Genomic DNA, 22,208 nt, shown 5'->3' on the forward strand with positions numbered 1-22,208 from the left:
CCATTGCTGGAAAACAATGGGCCTGATTTTGCTCACACACCTGTAAACTCTGCTGACAAAAATGAAATTACTCTTGATTTAGATCAGCGTAGATGAGCCTCCAAAGTTCAGTATTCTCACTATCTCTGCATTGATCTAGACACAATTCACTTTCAGTTTCCCTCCTTCATCATAGCAGTGAAAATACATGGATTAACTTTTGGACGCGTTAAACCCATTTTCTGTTTCTGTTGTATGGACCGAAACAAAACGTCTGGTCTGTTTGGAAAGCACTTGGTTGGTCTCTTGACCTAATCTCCACTTGATGCTCAGCCCTCGCTTGCTGTGCAAATCTGCTTCTAATCAAATGAAACATACTTTTTCCTGTCAGGCTTGTCAGCTGCAAATAATCCAAGGATTCTGCAGTTCTTGGCTTTGAATCCCAGCCCAAAATGTGGCAGAGAGCTATGTAGGGTATTAGAACATTTATCTTCTGCTGCTCTGTGAAATGTGGAAGACAGTTGCAAAGTAAGCTATGAATTGCTCTGTAATAAAGTGATCTTTATCTTGCTTTTTCCCTAAATAAGACACTTCTAGCAGAGAGAGGGTCTGCAAATCTAGAATTACTTGTACAGCATCTAAAGTCCCTCCTAAAATCTTACTTCCACTGCTTGCCGCCCACCACGAGCCATCTGCATCTCCTCCCATGCCAGCTCCATAAACATATAGAATTGCACATTAGCAAATCCTGTGCACTTTTGAAAATCTAGGCCCATAGTATAATATAAAACCAAAGTCACAGTAAATAAACACTCTACTGAAATAAGTAAATACAACAGCAAGAACCCTGGAACCAACAAAAACTATTTAGGATCTAATCCTGCAGCCATTGAAGTCAATGGCAAAAACTCCCATTCACTTAAAAGTTGTAGAATCAATGGCCTTACCCTGCAACTGTAATTGTGTGAGAAATACTTACATACATGTCCGGTGCCACTGAACTGAAGTCGGGACTCTTTGTATGAGCAAGGATTGCAAGATGAAGCTCCAAAGTGAGAATGTAAACTGTTTGGGGGCAGGTATCATGTCTTATACAGTATGTTTTTTAATCACTAGGCACACCTATGGCACTGTAACAATAGGAATAATTCACTGTGATCTGTATTTCCTATTCTGTCTGTGGCAAGATCTAAACCACTGATACTGTAAAGATTCCCATTAATTGCACTTTTCCCAACAGTTCCTTTTGAAATTCCTCACTGCTTTAAGATGTCCCACACTGTCATGAATACTACCTTGTTTGTCAAAAAATGGCAAGTACAGGAAGGACGCACAAGTTTGTTGCCTTTTCCTTTTGGTTCGTAGTGCAAGAAGTGTATCCAGCACAGCTTCCTGCCTAAGGGGCCAACCTGGCAGGGTTCTGAGAGTGCTCAATGCCCATTGATTTCAAAGGGCGCTAAGCATTTTCCAAAAGATCTGCAGCTCTGTATTAATCAATAATACAGCAAGAAGCTATGGCTTATTCCATATATAATCAAATCTAGTTGCCTCACCGTCCCAATCAATGGGACAATTTGGAAGCATAACGCCTTCAGGAAGGCACCTTTCTCTGTGTGTGAAAGTCATCCCAGTGCAGATGGCCAGCACGAAGAGAATTTAGATCTGTATGATTTTTCCTGCCAGCCAGGACTAAACAGCAAGTTCAACTCCAACCGTTCTAGTCAGTTTCTGATGGTGGTTTATCTACCATTGTCAGGAATGTTGCATTCAGTTAGGCCACATGCAAGAAGTGAGGCTGCAATAAATGAGATAGATATTAAATGATGCTAAATGAATTACTACTATCCTTGTTATGGAATCCTGTTTATTTTAAGCAGAGATATTCCCACAGTTGTTACACCCCAGCAAATGTTGGGAACCCAACACCTGCTTTGGACAGATTTAAATTTTTTCTTCTAACAACTGTGTTCTGAGTGTGTCATCTTCTAATTTAAGTGTTTTGAGTGCACTGTTAATATCAGCAGGAGAAATGGGGAAGTACCATTCAGCTGGTAAAACAACATGTATTCATCTAGTCACCCTGAGAGTGATGGCTAGGAACTGTTCACAGAATACAGCCAAGGAGAAGTATGTCATTTTTGTAGGTCCCTGCAACCTGTCAGTTTAGTAATAGAAGCTGCCATTCATATAGCACTTTAGGTTTGGGCAAGAAGCTTTATTACTTTAAAGGTTCGTGCAGACTGAAGTTCAAACAGAGTGAGATTCTAGATCACTGGGGATGAAGTTCATCAGCTATATTAGAATATCAGTCTTATGCCCAATGTAATAAATTGCCATTTCAAGGCAGAGTGATCACTTTCTCAGTGCACTTGTATATCCTGTGTCATAAAATCTCAAGAAGTAATAAGAGTTTCCACCAGAAGTCATTAAAGTTGGGCAGTTGCTTGGTGGTCTCCATAAAACACATCAGGGGGAGTTGTCCAGTTTCTAGATGTTCAAAGGTATTTTAGTGCTGAAGGATGAAGATAGGCACCTAGTGGGATTTTCAAAAGCACCGAAGCAGGTTAGTTGCCTGCATCCAGGCACTGAACCTGCTTAGATGCTTTTGAAAATTCAACTAGATGCTTATCTGCATCTTTAGGAACCTACATACTTATCAAAATCTGGCCCTAGGTGACTGAGTCTTAGCAGAGAGACTATTGAGTAAATGGTCATAGAGACTGAAATACTCTCACCCATAAGCATAGGTGCTGGAATTAGGAGTGCTGGGGGTGCTACCGCACCCCCTGGTCTGAAGTGGTTTCCATCATATACAGGGTTACAGTTTGGTTCAATGGCTCTCGGCACCCCCACTGTACAAATTGTTCCAGCAACCCTGCCCCGAGGCTAGGTTATCCCTGTAACTCAGGTTTCAAGCAATATTGGTAGAGCAGAATAGGGACATTTGCTTTGATAATCCTCATTAAACACCAGTACTGTGGGAAAAGAAAAGAGGACTTCATTTTCCAACTAAACATCTTAATTTTTCATGACCTCTAGTTTCATGGTAAAATGAATTAATACAGCTATGAGTGTGTGTTAGGATAGTATAGTAGCATGATTTTAACATCCAGAAAACTTCCTCCTGAATACCGCACCATATACAACCGAATCTGTTATCAGCCTGCAAGTTATAGACGTGGTTGTTCCATTGACTGGAAGCTTCATATTGTAACAATATTATCTTTAGCCTACTTGGAAAAAAATTGGAAACAAAGCAGGGAGATTTTCTAGCACCTTATGAACTGAACATTTGTTAGGAAGCTGCAAAAGTCAGGGACATATTTATTCCTTTGTGCTACTCAAAGGATAGTCCAAGTGCAAAGGAATGAATCAGTGGTCCTGATCCTTGGAGAACAATGCTCATGGACAAGTTTAGATTTAAACTCTATCTGCTGTGGAACAAGTGAAGGAAACCATGAAAGAGAAGATGCTGCGCTATTGTCAACTGCTCATATTTTAACAGAGAAGTCCTAATTGTCATTCAGAGGAAATCGACGTCTAGAAAATGGCTGTTGAGAGAAACGTAGCAGTTCAGGGTATGTCTACACTGGCAAGTTTCTGCACCACAAGTTATACCACTTTTATTAAAACGCTGGAATTAAACTGCTGTTGCGTGTCCACACTGTGCTTCTTGTGACTCTGGAGCGCATCCACATGAGCAGCTCTGGCAATGGCGAAGACAGCAGTGCCCTGTGGTAGCTATCCCACTGTGCGCCTGGCCACAGGGTGCTTTGGGAAGGGTTTGCAATGCCTCATGGGGCAGGCACAGCCTCACATGATACAAGTTTCCCAATCCCATTGTTCCAGGGACTTCCTACTACATTGCCAGCCGCTTTTCAACTGAAGTGGGCAGGGGAGAGTGAGTGTGTGTGTGTGTGTGTGTATGGAGGGGGGAGAGAGACAGTGTGTTTTGGGAGACAGAGAGGGTGTCAGCATGCTGTCTTGTAAGTTCAGACAGTGGCAGGAAGCAACCAGTCCTGAGGCAGGGGGAAGGGGAAACCCCAACATTAGCCCCTGCCTCCCTCCCTGGGCTCTCTGCACAGCAGTCTCTCTCTCTCACACACACACACACCTGCCTCTGTGTTCAACAGCACAAGCATTTCACATTAATGGTTTGCTTTGGAGCAGATCAGCACAGCATGCAAGGGCTGCCAGAAAGGGTGCTTTGAAAGGGGAGGGGCGCATGTCTCCAGGGCAGCTGAGTTCTAAACAGTGAGCAGAGCGGTCACTTGAGGCATTATGGGACAGCTCCGAAGGCCAATTACTGCGCAGAAAGCAATTGAGTGTCTACCCTGGCAATAGAGCGCTGGAGCCTCTGTGCAAATAGCCTTACGACTCTCGTCAAGGTGGGTTTTCTGCAGCGCTGCAGCTGAGGAGTTTCTGAGCACGAAGTGGCGTGGCAGCATGCTCACACGTCTGCAGTTTGATCACAAAAAGCTGCCTTACTGCGCAGAAACTTGCCAATGTAGACACGCCTTCATTTTGAAATCGAATTAGCCCACACACCAGTATATTGTAACGTAGGTGTAGCAGCAGGTTAAGATAGACTACGTGGTATGAGGCTAAGCCCTGGCAGTTGTGCAGTTTAATGGGCTGTTAACTGGGTGAGGGCGTGAATATAAATGGCAAATAACGAGGCTTCTGCTGGGGTTTTGTTCATGAAGGAACAGTGCAGCTGAAGAGCTCAGTGACTGAAACTTGCTATACTATGCAATGCTAATCCCTTTCAAAAACTGCTGCTCTCCTGAGGCCAAAACAGCTGTGAGCAACAGGACTGAAACTTACAGTAAGTGCAAAGCGTAAGCTCAGCATGTGAGCATTCACATAGTTTACCCCTTCACCTACTGCTGTCCTGGCTCCTGAGGATTTATAGTGTGCTGTGGATAGGCGGTTTATATTGTACCTCTCTGTTCAGAAAACCAAGGAGATAACTGGTCCCAAATGGAAAAGTCTTGCTCCTGGGGGGGGGGGGGGGCGGCGTAATAGGAGTGAGTGAGCCCTGCGTAGGTTTGTAGTGTATATGTTCATGGCACTTTGATGAAATAGTGTTCTGCTTCCATCCTGATGAGAACTAACGAATGTTAAGGGCCTGCCCTTTGCAAACAGGTTTAATCACAGCTGACACATTGGTGAATACACTACACTGACTATGGTCACTAGCGTGTCATCTCACTAGCTTGTGTGCAATCACGTTTAAGTACAAAGAAAGGCTGTCCTGTATTCAAGCCTTACAGCTCCCAGAGGAAGCATTCAACTTTTCGGTCTTCCGAATGCCTAACAATGGGAAACGGCCTACTCTTCTTAGGGGTGAATTAGGTGTGGGGTGAGCTGAGGCAGTTCTTCCAGCAGCTGCATGGACTGCACATCTTTTAATGGCACAGTTCAACATAAACGTAACAAAAAATGGAACAGAAAATACAACCCTCTAAGCACAGGCAAAAGAGTGATCTCACTGCATCGCAGGAATGCCTCTAAAAAGAGAGCAAATAAGGTACAGTGTCTCCCGGGTGGTGTGTGTATGTTTATTTTGATTTATTCAGTTACAACATATAAACCTCCTCTTCTGCTTTAGGTGCCCTTGACATAGATTTAGAAACAGAAATATCCCTAGATACCAAAATAAAGCTATTCTGCTGCTCATCATGGGCCAAAGAAGTAGATCGTACCTGACTGGTAAAAATAGCAGCTAATTATATTGTTTAGCAGTAAGAAGGAGAACACTTAGTGTGCTAACCTATGACTCAGGTAACGTGGGATTAATCCCCTGCTCTACCACAGGCTTTCTCTGTGGCCAAGTCACTTGAAACTAATGCAAGTGAGGCACCTAATATCTTTGAGGAGCTGGGCCTCTGGGCCTCAGTTCCCCACCTGTAAAATGGAGACAATAGTACTTCCCTGCATCACAAGGGTATTGTGAGGATAAATACATTAAAGAGAGTGAGGCACTCAGATATTAGGGTAATAGCAGATATAAGTATCTTAGAGACTAACATCGTACTAGACATTCTCAAAGCACTGTACAACTATTAACTAACAAATCCTTCCAACACCCGTGTGCGTAAGAATTATCCCCATTTTGCGGATGGGGAAACTAAAATGCATTGCAATTAAGCATTTTTCCGAAGGCCAGGCAGTCAGTGCCGGACTCAGGCGATCCTGTATGCAGTATAGGTCTAAGAGCTGTCTTCGCAGCACAGGATTCAGAAAAGAGCATGCGTTCCTCAGTCAAGCATGCGTACTACCAAAAAGAGGAGCTGGCCACAGGCTCATATCAGTCAGTACTTGCTCCCAGGGATTTTTTTTTAGACTTAAATAGCACCGCACAGGACAGGATCTTGTCCTATATACGTACATGTTAACTCACAACATTAGTTAAAAGATTGTATTTAAATACTGGCATATGCCATGATACTCTCATTGCTACAGGTTAAAAGAAAAAGACTACTACCATGCCCTTCTAAACCTCCGGTGTCCTCCATAACAATAAATAGTCAAAGCAGGATAGTAAATTGCAAAGACAAGCCAGAGCTGGGCCCATTTCAGATGATAAGGCTCAGAGTCTTCTTGTAAGGCTACTTCAGTCTATAGCAGGGGTTGGCAACCTATGGCACGCACGCCAAAGACGGCACGCGAGTCTATTTTTAATGGCACGCTGCTGCCTGCCGGGTCCCAGCCACCGGCCCGCTCAGCCCGCTGCCAAACCCAGGCCGGGACCCCGGCAGGTAGCAGTGTGCCATTAAAAATCCTGCCCGCCCGGCCTGCTGTCCTCCGCTCTCCCCACCCCACCCCACCCCCCGCCCGGGGAAGGCTGAAGAAGCTTGGTCCTGCCGGCTGCTGCTGCAGGGCAGGCAAGGTCCGCCCTCCCCTGCCGCTTTGGTTCCTGCCCCTCTTCCTCTCCCTCCCTGCCACCCATCAGCTGATGGCCCTTGCGAGGGAGGGGGAGAAGCGGAGCCGCAGCCGCTCACTGCTCCGGGGAGGAGGCGGAGAAGAGGTGGGGATGGGGCCTTGGGGAAGGCGGGTGGAATCAGGGCATACCCCCTCCAGCCCCCTGCTATGAGCTGCTCTGGGTAGGGGGCTGGGAGCATCCCCATGACCCTAGCCCACACCCCCAGCCCTCTGCCCTGACCCCTACAGTCCCCCACACACAGCCTCCCAGCCCCCTGCACCCCCCCCAAGCCCCAGCCCCCTGCCCTGATCCCTGCACCCCCACACACACCCCAGCCCCCTGCCCTGACCCCTGCACCCCCTCACACACACCCAGCCCTCTTCCCTGACCCCTACTACCCCCCCACACACCCCAGCTCCCTGCCCTGATCCCTGCATCCCCCACACACCCCTGCCCTCTGCCCTGACCCTTGCACATGCCAGCCTCCTGCCCTGACCCCTGCACCCCCCCACGACCCCAGCCCTGACTCCAGCACCCCCCACACATGCCCCCAGCCCTCTACCCTGCCTCCTGCAACCTCCTCACACCCTCCCAGCCCCCCACACCCCATGCCCTGACTCTTGCACCCCCCACATTCCCACCCCCACCCTGAGCACCAAACTGGAGCTCCTGCACCCCCCTCTCCCACATTCCCACCTGCACCCCTCACACCAAATGGGAGCTGCCCAGGTAAGCACTCCACACCCAAACCTCCTGCCCCAACCCTGAGCCCCCTCCCTCATTCTAGCTCCTGGCCAAACCCTACACCCCAACCCCCAGCCTGCTCCTTCACCCCCAGCCCTGTGCTCAGTGCACTCCCACCCTCAGCTCAGTGCAGGAAGAGAAAGGGCTAGGAACAGGGAGAAGGTAGGTACCTACCCACTCTATGTGGGCAGGGCTGGGATCCCAGACCAGCAGCGGGCTGAGCTGGGCTGGCAGCCAGGACCCTGGCTGGCAGGAGCCGGCGGACGGAACCCCAAACCGGCAGCGGGTTGAGTGGCAGCGGGCTGAGCTGCTCAGCGCACTACTGGTCTGGGGTCCTGGCCGCTGGCCCCGCTGAGCCCGCTGCCGGTCTGGGGTTCTGGCTACCGGCCCCTGGCCAGCCAGGGTCCCGGCCGCAGGCCCCGCTCAACTCGCTGCCAGCCTACGTTAACGGAATCTCAGACCAGCAGTGGGCTGAGCGGGCTGGCGGCGTAAGATCAGCATTTTAATTTAATTTTAAATGAAGCTCCTTAAACATTTTGAAAACCTTGTTACATACGACAATAGTTTAGTTATATAATATATAGACTTGTAGAGAGAGACCTTCTAAAATGTTAAAATGCATTACTGGCACGCGAAACCTTAAATAAAAGTGTATAAATGAAGACTCGGCACATCACTTCTGAAAGGTTGCCAACCCCTGGTCTATAGTTTTGCTCCATTTTAAATTCAGTGTCACTACACTGTAAGCAGCTTTCCCATAATAATAAATGGTTCCCAAGAGCTCTGTACTGAAGGCTAACATATATATAAATGTGCCTAATAAATAGCAGATATCTTCCATAATCAGCAGCATACGTGGATCTTCTAAAAGAAAGAGCCATGTGTTTAATGGCTTGGAGGCAGCCCACCCAATGGATGATATGTGCTTCACTAACATATTTGCTCATCTGTTTAACAAAAGCCCTTATATGGCGAAAATATCCAAGGTGAAACCATCAATGCCTCAAAACCAGATGTGAACTGTTGCTGCCACCAAAGCAAGTATCATAACAACTAGGAAAAGTCAGACATGATGCCTGGGCCTTTTATTCCTCTCACATATGAGCCTAAGCCAGGCTGTGATTGTCTTTGCTTCCTGAATTGCACTGTGTAAGGGTGAGATATTTTGCTGGATCATTATGGAAGACGTTTCATACCTTCCAAAGTCCCGAAGTGAGGCAATGCCACTTGAAGCTCCTGTTTTCCTGACATTAAACTTATTTAGAAGCAGCTCAGTTTTAGTGGCCTCCAGCTGCTCAGGTTAAGGAGGACCCAGGTCAGTTGAGAGCCTGCGATGGGAACGGCTTTACCTGAGTTCCACTGTGAAACAAAAGTGCCCCAGGCTGTTCTTTTAATATTCAATGTTTACACAACATTAAGCATACAAATGGTAGTTCAGAGGGTAAAAAACCCTAGTGTCTCCTTTAAGCTTCATGTGAGTGTCTTCATGTGTGTGTTTTTCAGCATGATTGACACATGGCAAATAATAGCATTTGCTGCTATTCTTAGGTGTCTTTTAGGAAATATTAACCTCAGCATTGTACGCACTGTCTTGGGCACTTACGGTATTATCTGAGCTCCTCACATTCTTTACTGTAGCGCAGTGGGGGTCAGGTCCATGACTAGGGCGCCTAAGCCAGGGGGTTTTCAGGACAAATTTTTTGGTGGCCTCAGAGTGCAGCCACCAACGCTTGCTGGTGGCCACTCTCACACTTTTTCCTAAAATACTTAATTAGCTTTAGGAAAATCAAATACATAGGTACATAGACACTTCCAAATCACTGTAATTTATTTATTGCTCGCGAGTGTCTGCTGTGAAAAGTGATATTAACAAACATACAAGTATCACTTTTCACAGTACATTTACTCAGCCTTGGCGAGCCTGGGGACAAATTAAGCCCTAGATGGAGGGTTGGGGGAGGCAGTGGGGGCCAGGGGAGATGGAGCTGGGGGAGGCAGTGGGGGGATGGAGCCTGAAGCCCTGCGGCCAGAGCCCGAAGCCCCGCAGCCGGAGGACAGGGTCCAGGGACGGAGCCTGAAGCCATGTGGCCAGAGTCTGGGGCCTGCCACTGCGCAGCCGGAACCCAGGGCTGGAGTCCAAAGCCCTGGGGCTCGAGCTTGCTGCCCTGCCGCCCCACCATACCTGGGAAGGTGGGGAACTCACTGGCTGCCTGCTCCTACAGCGCTGTGCCCCAGGTGACTCCAGAGGGGGCAGGACCCAACCCCTTCTGCTGGCCCCAGCAAGCAACACCAGGGCAGTGCATCCAGGACCTACAGGGGTCTCTACTTTGCCTCCCCTCCCCCCATATCACATCCCAGGAGGCTGTAGCCACAAGAAAAGCCCCTGGTGGCTGCATTTGAGAAACGCTGGCCTAGGCACTAAGTAATATTAATAATTATCATGAGGAATATGTAGCAACATGCAGAGCCCGTACTACAGCAGCTGCCAAGGCGAGCCTAACCAGCGTGACCAGCCTATTAGACTGCACCATTCCGTTATCCTTTCCTCTGCCAAATTGGGTCAGAAATTCATGTCAGGGTGCGGAGTCTGCAAAGCTTAGCATTTTGTGCAAGCGCCTGGCTAACTTGGCATGAGAAATCCACACATTGCGCAGCCCTGGATTAACTAGGAGGAAGGCTGAGACAGTGGGTCAGGAGCAGGCTAAGATTAAACAACACTGCCATCTAGTGAGCCGGTGACAGTCTCTTTTCGCCTCATAATTATGTGGGCCATGTTCTACTTTCCTTTGGGCTTCAATATTCTGCTCTCGCCTGGTAGGCATGAGGTAAAATCTGCCATGCGGACCCAAAAGGGGAATTTTGACTTTCAAAAGAATCAGAGTTCTTATTTTTAAAAATGTAAAATTCAGGAGATCTTTATCATGAATATACTAGATCGGGTGGCACAATAGACCCTTTCGTTGCATAAGGGGGTCCCTTGCCAGCACAGTACTGGTGGAGCAGCTATACACAAGCTTCTCTCACAGCCCGCAGTAGAGGGGGCGTTTGGGGTGGGGAATGGCCACCCTAGGTGTGGGAAGGCAGTGGGCTCTGCCTATTCTCAGTTGCCCTTGGCTTCTGGAGACTCTGGGCAGCCCAAGCAAAAGAGCAGCCTTAGGGATGCTCTAACTTTGGCAAGGCTGCTACAAATTTACATAGAGGGCCAGACAGGCCCCCTGGACAACAGGAGGATATGGGAGTGCAAAACTGAATGAAAGCTCCCTTTGCTGTCCCTCTCCGAGATTTCAGGCCAATCATGTAGTTTTCAATCAATAATTGATATGCTAATTATGGCCAGTCCCAGGTTTTGTGTAGTATCATGCTACCACAGGGGAGATGGGTTCTGAAGGGACCCCTGGCCTCTCATTACTTGGGCAAGCAGTGCCTGTGAATACAGTGGAGGTGATGACTTCAGCCTTGTGAGGAGTAAGAGGAAGTGAGCATGCAACTTGGACTAGATGACCTCCTGAGGTCCCTTCCAACCCTGATATTCTATGATCACAATGTATATATGCTGAACTTCCAGTGCTTTTTTGTACTTCAGAGTTTGGCCGTGGACTGGTATTGTTGAAAAGGAGGCTGACGGAGTAGAGGAAAGAGCAGTGGTGACTGTAGCCCTCCTCGGCTCCAGATGAACTTTTAAATTATGGTCATTTTGCAAAGTAACACTGCCCCCTGCTCTAGCTGCTGGCCTGTCCAGTGAGGTGTGGGTGCTTTCCCTGGAGCTGTGACTGCTTTGGAAGCCCCATTCCTCTCCCTCTTTTCTGCCTCCTTCCCAGATCCCAGACCAGCCCGCCCTCAAAAATCCTCACCCTCATCCCTACCTGTCTCCCCAGCTGCCATACTCTCCTCTTTCACCTGTAGGGTCCTCCAGTAGGCTGTTCACAGCCACTGCCTGAATTCCATTCCTGACACCCACTGTAAGGTTTGGGGACTGGATGTACTGCTTTGGCCTACTCCTGCTCCCATTAAATCCCTTTGATTTCAATGGAAACAGGACCAGGCCCTTTACGTCTATTTCACAGTGTTTAGAATTCTTTCCAGGGAATGTGTTTAAACAATGTCTTCAAGATAAATGGTGCCCTCAGATACAGTTATCCAGGGACCACCCAAAAACCTCCCTGCAGACAATGCCCACTGAAATCACTGGGAGTTGAACATGTGAATCCAGCGGTAGAATTTAACCCTTTGAATTTTGAAATCTTTGCATGCATTGCCTTCTCCCTATTCAGTCCTACAATATGTAGTGATTTCACCCCCTAAAGCGCTGACAAAATTAAAAGAGAGATTAAAACCAGGTTTCAGTGGAGAAGGGTTCAGATTCCCGTCTCTGAAAAACCCACCCTGCAGCTTGGGTTCTGGATCTAATAAAAAGCAGGAAGGGGACTATTTTCAAGGTCCAGGTCAGATGTGGCCAAAATCTCTCAAGAACAGAATGCAAGAGACTGGTGCCCTTAAGCCCAAGCCCTAATCTTGATTCAGCCTCAAACCCAAACTTTGCATAATGACAGGTTTCAGAGTCTCAGCTGTGTTAGTCTGTATCCGTAAAAAGAAAAGGAGTACTTTTCTTTAAACCCAAACTGTGAACCTAAGGCTAAATCTTACGTGAATCTTGACTGGGATCCAAATGCTGCCTCTTGGGTCTTTCTCCATACAAAACAGCTTAAATGAGAAAAACTAAAATAAACATGCAGCCTTTAGGAGAATCCCTGCTGGAAACAACCTCATGTTTTATTAACTTATTTGTATGGGGCAATTTGTTAATAATTGATGAATGGTGTGTTGGCGGAAAGTGAGAAACTGACAGCATTAGGCATTTGTTTGCAAAGTGCCATAGAATGCTGTTGGGACCTGGTAAATAAATTAATGGAGAAAAATCTCATCACCTCACTCACCCTACTAGCTCTGCTGAAGTCAGTGGTATGAGGTATTTATATCAAGCAATCAGGAATGGGACCAGAGGTAAAGAAGTAGAGTTGGGGCATCTATTCTGAAATAAACAAGCTCCTGCAAGGCTTAGCGGTCTGCCTGGTGACAGAATAGCTTCCATGAAAAACAATCCTGACTTTTATTCTGGGTGGGGAGAGAAAAACAACTCCTCATTCTGTGGACTAGGGATGCTCGCACGTGCCAAATCAATATTACACTGCAGCAGTGTACTTGGGGCCTGATCCAAGTTAAATGGAAAAACTCCCATTGGCTTGAACGGCCTTTGGGCCTGACCCTATCACATTATGACTTTGCATATATATGTCATGTATTAACACTTCCAAAAGGCGGCGGTCATGTCAGAACCAGACATTAAACAAATTTATACATACACGCTGCTAGGTCTGTTCCCCTCCACAGGGATGAGTCTTATTATGGGTTTTCTTCCAGGCTCAGGCTCTGAGCCCCAGGACTCTGATATAAGTTTGTAGTGGGCTTGGTCCCTGCTGAACTCGAATGGGCAGTGTCATTTCTCATCACTACATTTAATAATTCATGTTAGCCCAGGCCTAATGTAGGCACCAATTCAGGAAAGCATTGCTATTCAGGACAGCATTTAAGCCCATGATTAAATCCACATGAAGTCAATGACTAAAGCAAATGTTTAAAGTGAAATATTTGCTTAAATGCTCTTCTGAATAGGGCTTGACTTAATTAGAGTCTTAAGTGTTTTCATGCATCAGGCCATAGTATGAGGGGAAGTTTCAAAAAGAGCTCGACATTGGCCTCAGTCTGCTCTCACAGTGTGTGCAGTCAGGCCAATGCTGAGAGGTTTTGGAAATCACATCCTATATATACATTTTTTAACTTAGTACACCGTCACTTAAGGTGATACATTACACTAATAGACCTGTTTGGCTCTCTCTCGAAGGATAATAAGGCATGGAATAACTTGTTTCTGAGACCAAAATTGCATGTACTCTGGTTTATAAGCAGCTTTGTAAAAGATCATGCTATCATCGACTACATTTAAAGTACAGTCATTTGTACATGGTAATAGCATGTTAAACAAAACGTACACTTAAAGAAAATGGAAAACACAAATGTTAGCTCGGAATATTCCTTTCATTTAAAAGTGCTGTCCTGTAGTTAAGGATCTAATCCTCCTGAACGCTCCAATCAATGAAGTTACTTTCTTGACTAGGCTCTAAACATTGAAGTGCATATACTGTCATCAGCCAGGAGATTCTCCTAACTAACTTCCCTGCTCAGTGAGAGGGAATAGACCCTTGCAACCAACAGACAATGTACCTATAGGAAGGCAGTCTGCAAAAATCTAAACTAAACACCACATGTTCAAGTGTTTGTGGTTAGTAGAGTCAAACAAGAAATGACCCAACATAATCTTCCAAAATGTTCGGGGGATAAGAGTACTGATCTATTCAGAGATTTTTTTTCTCAATCCTGTCTCATGTCAGATTGAAGCTGTTTAGTTTGGAAGCCGAAGGCTTTGCCCTGTTAGGCGCTATTCTATCTAGTACAATAGCATTATATGACTTTGAGACATATACCTAGAAATTATTCCAGTGGCTCTGCTCTAGGACCAGGGCTGTGCTCTATGATACTATATAATCCCTTGTCGGACAATCCAATTGATCTTGTTGCCTGCTTTTTTCCATTGGTGAAAGACAATTTTGCTGTCTGACCTCGCAGATTGATTCCACCAGTTTTCTGTCATGTTATAGATGTAGGGCCACATGGATGCCTGTAGGTATAGTACTCCAGTTTCCTACAGCAAGGAAATCAGAACCCTTGGGAGATCTACAGTTTTAATTTCACTTCTTGATGGCTGTCACTCCTAGAAAATGGTGTCGGAATGTTCCTTATCATATCAGCAACAACAAGGCTCGAGGCTGCTAGAAATGACCTCACAGGATGGCCTAGACAGCACTTTTGCAACACTGCAGCTCCACATCCTGGGGATGCTCTCTCCAGACCACTGGGGTAACACATTGTTCTGTGTAGTGGTAGTTTGAATCCTTTGTTTTTTGTCCCTCCCCCCCAGTATTTGTTTTGGCACTGTTCTGAAGGAAGAGTGAAGTGGTCTCCATGCCTTGATCATTACAGAAGCAGTCAAGTTCTCGTCTCTTTCAAAGAGAGAGATGTGCTTCTTTCAAGAGCACCAGTGAATGTCTTTTCCCAAAGCAATGTCAAAGCACAGGTGAGAGTTAAAGCACATGCAGCTCATGGGTTACCCCTTAATATAAAATACCAATATGAAAAAATTCTCCACCACAAATTCACCAGGTGAAATTTAGCACAGGATAGGTGTGCTATAATATATCACAGCCCTCCACCAGATCATCTTGTCGCTGTCTGCGTACACCACTTTACATAACAGACATAATGTGAAGGAGCCGCGCAGGCACAATGGAGTTCAAATAGTAAATGGTTACTGAATATATACAACACACTAGCCCTAGCTGCATATATTATATTACTCCTGGGGGAATTCTGCGCAATGCAGAATTTTGCAGAAATTAACGTTGTGCGCGCAGAATTTCCTTTTCCCCCAACAGAAATGGGCTGCAGTGCTGCTAGCCACCATTAGGGGCCACTGTACTCTGCAGAGCCCAGCTTGCACATAGAAGACCCTGCTGGGGGGAGGGAGAGGGAGCTAGAGGGTTCCTGGCAGCTGCAGTTTCCAGCATGCCCTGAGGGAAGGAGTGGGTGGCATGCAGGAAACTCTGTGCAAGCCTGGAAATGAGCATAAGGCTGTTTCTCCCTCTGGATCCCTGGGTGCTGTAGAGGGAGGGGGATGGGTGTCTGGGCAAGGGGGGGGCCCCACAGCTGGGCTCTGGGGGGGAGGATGCAGGTGTCTGGGCAAGGGGGGGGCCTGCAGCTGGGCTCTGTGGGGGACAGGATGTGGGTATCTGGGCTGCGGGGGCACATTTGGACTCTGGAGAGAAGGGGGTTCAGATGTATTGGCTGGGGGGGGGCCCTGCATGTGGACTCTGGGGGGGAGGGGTTGTGGGTATCTGCCCCCCCCCAGCTGGGATCTGGGGTGGGGGAAGAGGGCAACGAAACAGGAACTGGGTTGTTATAGGGGTTTCTTTAACTCTCTACTCCCGGGGGAATTTTTGTGTGGGTTTGTATCATTACAGACATACTTGCTGACAGATATTTTGAAATAAATTACCAAAATAATTGAAATTGGCATGATTATGTAGTGTTATTTTGACAAATAAAATTTGCAGAATTAAAAAATATTGTGCGCAGAATTTTTAATTTTTTGGTGCTGAATTTTTAACTTTTTGACGCAGAATGCCCCCAGGAGTAATATATACTCACTGCTCCTCTGGTGGGGTTCTAGTGGGTTCTAATATGTAGAACTCTCTAAGTCCCACTAGTGGGCTCATAAACTATTTAGAGGGCTACCACTCTATTCCTATAAACTACATCCACCATTTATAAATGCTTTACATAGTGTGGCTACAACATGCAAATTAGGGTATTTCAGAGGTACTGACAGAATATGGTAACCCTGCCATGAATCCTATCCAGTTGTTACTAGCACACTCATTTCCAGGTATAACATTACAGAAAGAGCCTAGAAATTGCTGACCAGGCTTTTGAATCAACTGAAGAAGACAGGAGAATCCACCCACCCAAAGAATCTAACCCAAATTTTAGAATGGACTAAGAGCATGCTAGAATAGGACTCTCTTAATGTGTATTTTCTCATATAGCCCCTGATTTAGCTGAATATTTAATCACATGCTTAACTATAAGTGTTTTGCTGCATCAGCGCTGTAGTATAAATATGTTCAACACAGATGTAATATGGTGTCTCAATTCATTAATTTAAGAAACTCTGAGTAACTTGGCCTTACATTTAGGGATGTTGTTTTTCTAGCTTTTTATCTGGAAGTCACTTGAAGACCTTGTACAAACTGTCTCTTCTTTCATTTTTTAAAGTAAAATATAGTACTGATCAAATAAAACTCTATTTAATTGGCTCTCTGTTTAATCAAAGGTGGCTACTGTAAGAAGACATCTATTTAAGCTGTGAACATTATCACTGCTCAGGTGACGTTCCCAAGTTCACCCAGCCAGTCAGTGGCAGAGCCAAGATTAGGAGGTCAAGAGTTCCTGACTCTGAGTCCTACACAGACCACTAGGCAAATCTGCCTCCCAATGGCCCTGATTCTGGGCCACATTCTAGCCCCTTTATGCTGCTCCTGTGGACACCCCAATGCTGATGAATTCCCCAGATGCTTTAGGACCAAAGAAGAGACACTATGCCACACCCAATTTAGGCATATGCCAAGAGCATATGAGGGGTTGTAGCCAGAACAGAGTGCTCTGGTTACTCAGGGCAACCTGGTGGCCCCTAGCTGGCCACCATAACTTAGAGCAGCCTCTGGCGTTTGGGCAGCCCCCCAAAATTCAGAAGGCACAGAGGTGGCAAAAAGCCACCTTTGCCTCTCATCTGGGTTTTGCCTGCTATGTTCTGCTGCTCAGGAGATGCAGCAAAAACTGAGGCTCAGTGAAACCACTTCCATGTTCCACTTCAACCTTTTTATAATGGCACATTCTGGCAGAGATGAGTTGAAGGGATAAGCTGAAGCAAAACACTGACATATCCCCTATTTAACCAAAGAATATTTTGCAAACTAATAAGGAATACCGTTTTTATGATGTGGTAGAATATGTTGTTTGTCACAAAGGAATGTCCAAAATCCTCACAAAACTCCCTTCCCGTATCATCCACTCTTTAAAAATTGTATCACTTTGTTAACTGGTTTTATGGCTACAAGAGTTTACCATGGAATAAATAAGAGAGAGCATCCTTGTTCTTTTTAGTAATATTTTCCCTTATGACTCATAATCAGCTACTGCACGCAGAAGTTAGACTGGAAGACAAAAATTTCTGAAGTTACTCTGAGCCTCCCCTCTGATGATCAGATCTTGGTACAGTCCAAAGAAATTTCAGGTTAAGAAGCCAGGGACTCTTTGTTTGCAGTATTGATTTTGGAGATTTTGTTTGCCTGACAGCTCAGGAGCAGAGACTATATAAGCCAGGTAAGTGCCAACGTTAATAAAGCTAACATGTGTTTAGTGGGTTTGCTTCATCTGTTACCAGAAACAAAACTCTCTTTATAGTAATGATAATCACCACTTCGATTTCACTTTGATATCCACAGTAAGAAAATGCTACTTTAACACAGAAACATACATACTTTAGATAATCATGGCTGGGTTTGATACTGAACTCTGATTAAGGCTTTTGTAAATGATAGATTGTAAAAGCATGACTACCCAGTTACTTCTTCTGAGATAACCAGTCTAATGTTACATGGAATCTGACTGTTCTACAGGTGTGACTTCTACACAGACAAAAAAAATCAGAAGGGCAAGTGTTGATAAACAATGTGATTACAATTTCACAATTAAACCAGTTTCACAGGGGGTATGGAATTGCACCTTCTTTGATTTCTTAAAAGTATGGTCAGTTCTTGTTGGGGACTTTTCTATTGCAAGTCTCACATGGGCATTTTAAATCTTTCTTTAAAAGAGATGTTGATAATATCTAGCAAGAAGTAGGTGCTTAGCATCATGGATAAGTAAGCATTCAAAATAATTTAACAAGAATACCTGCTATTCATGGACTCACTCACAATCATTAATTGTCATGGTCATGTTAAAACTGAATAGAATGTGAAAGCAGGAATAAGAGTTTTTAGGAATTGTGAAGACAGAATTGCCTGCTTTATTTTCAAGCAGAGAACATGTCTAGAAGGATTCCACAAACATTTCTATTGGCACACTTTCTCTAGTTTGTACACTTATTCTTAATGCTATCCTGGCTTGCAGTAGTGTTAATTGCAAATATATCATCATTCAAACATGCTTGATTATTTCCTTCCCAAATCAAGCATGTAGTCTAAGGCTCTGACCCAGTGCTTCTGGAATTAATTTGAATAATAACTAACTAATTGTGGCTGGTTTTATGACCATTGGATAAATCACTTAGGGGCAGCTTTTAAAAGGCATTTGGGTACCTAAAAATTGAGATAGGCACCTAGGTATTTTTGAAAATTCCATTAAGCACCTAACTCCTATTTGGTGCTTTTGAAAATCCCATTAGGCAATTAAATGCCTTAAAATCTGTCCCTTAGCCACTTTGGCTCAGATCCTCAAAGATATTTAGATACCTAAAGATTCAGAAAAGTGCCTAACGGGATTTTCAAAAGCACCAATGAGAGTTAGGCACCAAGGTATTTTTAAGTATCTGGACCTTCATGCCTTAATTTTCCCATCTGTAAAAAGGGAATTACTCTGCTGATCTGTTTAAAGGACGGGTTGTTAGGAATAATTTAATAGAGTTGGGCTCTACATAATGTGCGAGGCACCAAACTGGGTGTGATTTGGGGCTACGCCCCTTCAGAGAAAACAACAGGAGACAAAAATACAAAGTATCTCAGCTGTATTTTTTCGTGAGCGGAGATTAGCATGCTACGCTCCTACTTTCTGAATACCTGAGAAGTAGGACAAGAAAAATGCTTGTATAATCTCCTTAAGACTCAAACTTGGGTAAATGTATGTCTATAATATTTACTACTATGTGTACATTCTGATGTAGCTTTAAAATGGATAAAATGTCACCAATGCATACACAAAACATGATCATAGGTATACATATTCCTTTTAAGAAGGTACTCCATACGTGAGAATAGATGCAGTGCATTTGCCTTAGAAGGGATACAATGGTAAGTGAATTCTGTGTGTCCGCATGTGTACATGAACAGCAGAAATGTGCTGGTCCCCCCCCCCCCATGTAGCTTTGATTCATGCACCATCCTTTTCTAAAATGTGCCCAACTCTTCTGCTGAATCAAGCTCTTCTAGATCCTTCTACTCCTTCACACATGGAGGGACTCAGAGTGGCTGTGACTGAAAGAGTGGCAGCATGGAGTTCCATAATCGCCAACTCTTTTTTGACACGTGTGGAGTTTACTTGGTTTGCAAATTCAAATTTTTGTTTTCTAATGGCCAGCCCTGGAAACTCAGTCTGGGCTTTGAGAATTCAGCTGGGTTCCTTCCACCTTGTGCATCATCACCAGTAATAGAGGTCCTTAGCTACACCTGAGGAGCCCTATTATCTTCAGCTCAGCTCTGAAGCACTTGAGTAACCTCATTAGCATGAAGTGAGTTTACAAATTTGTAACTGATGACATAATCCAGAGATGATAGGGTTGCACAGATGTAGCCTAGGGCCACTTTTGTACTCTCCTGCATTTATATAGCACATTTCATCTAGAAGGATCTCCAAATGTTTGCCAGCTGTGTATACAGCTAGGTTGTGACTTCAGACACTGCCTGACCAAGAGATTGTGCATAAACTCCATCTCCCCAGGAGTAGCCCTGGGAGGGCTTGTGCTTCCCTGGCATACATGTGATTCAAATTTCCATCCCTGCTTTCACCTTGAGCCTAGAGATTAATTTACTGCTGGCCAGTTCCAGAAGTAAATTACTACCCACTCCACAGTAACAAGTAGTGGCATGGTACCAAGGCTCCACCCATTCCCCCATCTACTCCCCATCCACTTTCTCCAGGGAAGGTATAAGCAGGCAAGAAGCCCTGTTTATTGTTGCAGACCTGAACCCCAGTTTGGGTAGCCTGTGAAGGAACATAATAATACTTGTAGTACAAGTCACAGTCTAGCCCTTAGGAATCGCTTCACCCACTGCTGAAAAATTCCCTCCAGCTGCGTTCATTAAAAAAATATTCAGACAGGGTGTATCACATGAATATAAACCATAAAACAAGCTATAGGGTCCAATTCATTCTTGCAGAACTTCAGTGAAGCAGATGGAGTCACATCAAGGATGGACTTGGGCCATGAAGCTTCAGTTACCCTTCAAACTATAGTGTTCTTTGTAACATAAGCCTCCTTTCTCCTAGCTCCCAGTCCATAGTCAGTGTAGGGGCAAATTAATAGGGCCAGAAAGGACCATTGTGATCACCTAGTCTGACTGCCTTTATAAGACAGGCCACAGACCTTTCCCCAAATAATTCCTTTTGAAATCATACATCGTCATAGTGTGATCAAAAAGAAAAGCTTCATTAGAACATCATAATGTAGCTGTGGCAGAGCTGTTGCTAGTTTTGGTACCTCCCAGTACCAGAAAATGCATGTGCTCATGTCCTTCTTCACCTTCAGAATTAAATCTGGCTGCAAATGGAAAGTTCACTAGAGTCCCTGACACCATCTACTGATAGCAGTTGTTGCTGTTTCCCTTGGTAATGGCCAGTCCCATCTGGTTACCTCTGGCCTGGTGCTGTTGTCTGCATAGTACCATCCCTCTCCTGTATTTCCCCAGTTGGTCTGAATATACAGGATAAAGGACAAATATTCTCACTAGAAAGTTTAAGGCAAGACACTGTAGCTAGTTTTCCCCTTTGTAGACATACAGCAAGAGGACTGCCATAACTGTGCAACTAAAAATGCTTGGCACCTATTGGTTTATTTGGTTACACAGCCTTACACTCACGTGTGTCTTTCCCTTACAACATTTCTTCTACTGAACTAAAAGCTAGTTTTGGATAGAGAAACCTTCACATGCTTAAGAAAGTACCAAGCTATCTAATAGTTAACCACATATTTTCTTTTCAATTTTCTTTTCTAACAGAGTGACTTACTGCTGGACAAGAAAAGGGATAATGCTTCAGGTCAATTTAGCTACCAGCAGAACTCAGATCATGTAATATAACTTGGCAAGTCAGCAAACATATGAAAATGTTTCTCTTCAAAATGGTTCTGAGCAAAGTACAGATTTCACAACTGCTTTGAATTTAGCCAGGCTGTTAGTACAGACTTGAAAAACCATCACTTTATAAAGCCCTTAAATCTGAGCAAATAGAAACAAAGCACTGTAAAATTCTTTTCCTTGTTTCCTGGAACCTCTTTACATTAGGAATCTTTCAGGGAAGTAGTTCAGAGCTAGCAGTAATTTAAAGCTTCTGGCTGCAAAACTAGTTTACTGGTCTAGTCGTTGTGAAGTGAGTTTTTGGAGTGCATGCTACCAGGAAGAGATGCATGTTGACTAAAATACCAAAAGGGTATGTTTGATCTCAATCAAATAGCTGGCTTTTTACTTTGCTTGCTCATTGCTTGTGAGATTCTTTGTTTTTTAAACAGGAGTAGTCAAAGGAACAAAGAAAGTTTTTGGCACAAAATATCTAGCAGGCTACACAAGCATAGCTAAAAATGGGGGTGGGGTGGGGTGGATGAAACAAACTGAAAATCTTGACTTGGGCTGTGAAAAATGATTGAACTCATTTAAAATCTGAGTGCAATGGCGGTCTAGTTCCAGTAGCCCAACTCCTTAAAAGTTCTGCAGCCCTGCACAGATGCTATTCACATATCCATCCCTACCAGCTAAGCCCCCTCCACCAGCCGGATGAGGGAAGTTCATGAAGGTCATCTCAAAAAGCTTAATGGAGCATGGAATAAAAAAATTTTGAGACGGGGGTGGGGGATGAGGGGTTTGTTGTCCTAAGTCTGTCTTCTGTGGTCTTCACT

At 44.9% G+C, this 22,208-nt stretch overlaps 1 protein-coding gene across 1 annotated transcript in view; it reads left to right on the forward strand.

Annotated features, from left to right (window-relative positions):
• Positions 1-17,658: 17,658 nt before the first annotated feature.
• Positions 17,659-22,208, forward strand: part of CAPN6 (calpain 6) — an 82,001-nt gene continuing 77,451 nt past the window's right edge. The window contains exon 1 of the mRNA XM_073358847.1: positions 17,659-17,704. The gene's annotated coding sequence lies outside the window, so the exon portion shown is untranslated. The remainder of the gene's footprint in view (positions 17,705-22,208) is intronic.

This window comes from Lepidochelys kempii, chromosome 9, assembly GCF_965140285.1.
Source record: "Lepidochelys kempii isolate rLepKem1 chromosome 9, rLepKem1.hap1, whole genome shotgun sequence".
Lineage (NCBI taxonomy): Eukaryota > Metazoa > Chordata > Testudines > Cheloniidae > Lepidochelys > Lepidochelys kempii.